Source organism: Mastomys coucha, unplaced genomic scaffold (genome assembly GCF_008632895.1).
Source record: "Mastomys coucha isolate ucsf_1 unplaced genomic scaffold, UCSF_Mcou_1 pScaffold8, whole genome shotgun sequence".
Lineage (NCBI taxonomy): Eukaryota > Metazoa > Chordata > Mammalia > Rodentia > Muridae > Mastomys > Mastomys coucha.
In genome coordinates, this window is record NW_022196914.1 from 20,411,106 (window position 1) to 20,413,274 (window position 2,169).

At 35.1% G+C, this 2,169-nt stretch overlaps 2 long non-coding RNA genes across 2 annotated transcripts in view; one reads left to right on the top strand and one right to left on the bottom strand.

Annotated features, from left to right (window-relative positions):
- Nucleotides 1-2,169, top strand: part of LOC116083263 — a 92,387-nt gene that overhangs the window by 88,256 nt on the left and 1,962 nt on the right. The window contains exon 10 of the long non-coding RNA XR_004115659.1: nt 1,257-1,279. This is a non-coding gene — a long non-coding RNA (uncharacterized LOC116083263). The remainder of the gene's footprint in view (nt 1-1,256; nt 1,280-2,169) is intronic.
- Nucleotides 1-2,169, bottom strand: part of LOC116083265 — an 11,881-nt gene that overhangs the window by 4,157 nt on the left and 5,555 nt on the right. The window lies entirely within an intron of this gene.

Genomic DNA, 2,169 nt, shown 5'->3' on the forward strand with positions numbered 1-2,169 from the left:
CAAATGGGACCTTATAATGTTGCAAAGCTTCTGTAAGGCAAAAGACACTGTCAATAGGACAAAACGGCCACCCACAAATTGGGAAAAGATCTTTACCAACCCTATATCTGATAGAGGGCTAATATCTAATGTCTACAAAGAACTCAAGAAGTTAGACACCAGAGAACCAAATAACCCTATTAAAAAATGGGGTACAGAGCTAAACAAAGAATTCTCTATTGATGAACACCAAATGGCTGAGAAGCACCTAAAGAAATGTTCAACATCCTTAGTCATCAGGGAAATGCAAATCAAAACAACCCTGAGATTCCACCTCACACCAGTGTCAGATCTCTTAAGGAGTATCCAGTCTCACTATTCTTGATTATCTCATCAGATCTCACAATCATGAGATTTTCAACTTTAGATAATATTTGAAATATATTCACATATGTCTTACATACAATGTAACTCAAACATGATAGTAATAATCCATTCTATTATAATCCTGTAACCAACAAAATAAATGTTATTAAGGGCATGTATCCCAGCATTTAAATATTTTGAAAGCTGTTTTTAGGAAATTTTCCCATTATGCTGATTTTAAAATACATGACATTTATGGAATCAACATTAGTATTAATGAATTAAAGTAGAATAAAACAAATAATGCTATTTTATTCTAAAAATGGAATAATAGATCTACATTAGTGAACATGGTTGGATATTACAAAATAAATTGATTAAAACCATCAAGATGCAAAAAGTTGTACTAGTAAATACTGTTTAACTTCAACCACAATGTATAATATAATATGATATAAGTAATAGACATACCATAACAATATTTGGGGCATTCAGCTTAACTTCCACATATGAGAGGACTGATGTCCATAAAATGAATTAAGTAGGTTTTTTTCTTCTATAAGTGTTGGTTCCTCCTGGTACCATATACCTTCTCTCTAGTTCAGATTCCAAGGGTCACTTTTACTCCAAGACTTTTTTCTTTCCTCTCTTTCTTTCTCTCTTTCTTTTTTCTTTCTTTCTTTCTTTCTTTCTTTCTTTCTTTCTTTCTTTCTTTCTTTTTTTTGTGTGGTTATTAGAGACAGGGTTTCTCTATATAGCCCTGGCTGTCCTGGAACTCACTCTGTAGACCAGGCTGGCCTCGAACTCAGAAATCCGCCTGCCTCTGCCTCCCAAGTGCTGGGATTAAAGGCGTGTGCCACCACCGCCAGGCTCCATCCTTATTTCTTATTTAAGTTCTTTTTTTTTTTCAGTTCAAAGCCTCCATTTGACAGTGGTAAGTCAGCTCTTCTGCTTCTCAGTTTAATTCCATATACTTCATCTCCTTTATCTTTCTAACTTTACATTCTATTGAATTCATACATGTTTTTATTTGAGGATCACTTTTAAAGTGATAAAATGAGAGAACTGGTCTACACACATAAGAGATGCTTAACTGAATTGAGTCATTTGAAGGACACACTTCTGCCATCATAATTTCATAATCCTGGACACAAGTTAATACCCAGAAGAAACACCAGGATCTAATCATGGGTATTTTAGTAGTTATCCTGAGTTTTGTAGCCATTTTTTAAATTTTCACAGAAATATATATTTTATGTGTTAATAAGGAAAAAAATCTTTATTCTGTTAAAATTGTGAAATGCAATAGAAGACAGTAAATGAAAAGGATATTACTTAGATCAAAGCTGCCTTAGCTGGTTTCTTCTTAGGGCTGTAATTATTATCTCTCAGTCATAGAATATAAGATGCCCCATTTTAAGATGTCATGTGTTCTCCCAAGTTCCCATCTGCTCAGATGCTCTATAATACCATTGAGCTTCTAGTCTGTGTTGTGCTTTCATATCATGGAATATGAATAGAATATTCAACTCCCAGATTACATTTATTGTTTCTCATGGGCCAGACATGGCTGGGTGCTATAAAGCTATTTTCATCTCTTATGTCAATTCCGAAGCCTTATCCCAAAGGTATCCATTTCCTGAGTAAGGAAGTACCACCAGGCGGTGGTGGCTCACACTTTTAATCCCAGCACTTGGGAGGCGGAGGCAGGCAGATTTAGAGTTCGAGGCTAGCCTAGTCTACAGAGTAAGTTCCAGGATAGCCAGGGCTACACAGAGAAAGCCCGTCTCGAAAAACAAAAAAAGCAAAAGAACAAAAAAACAA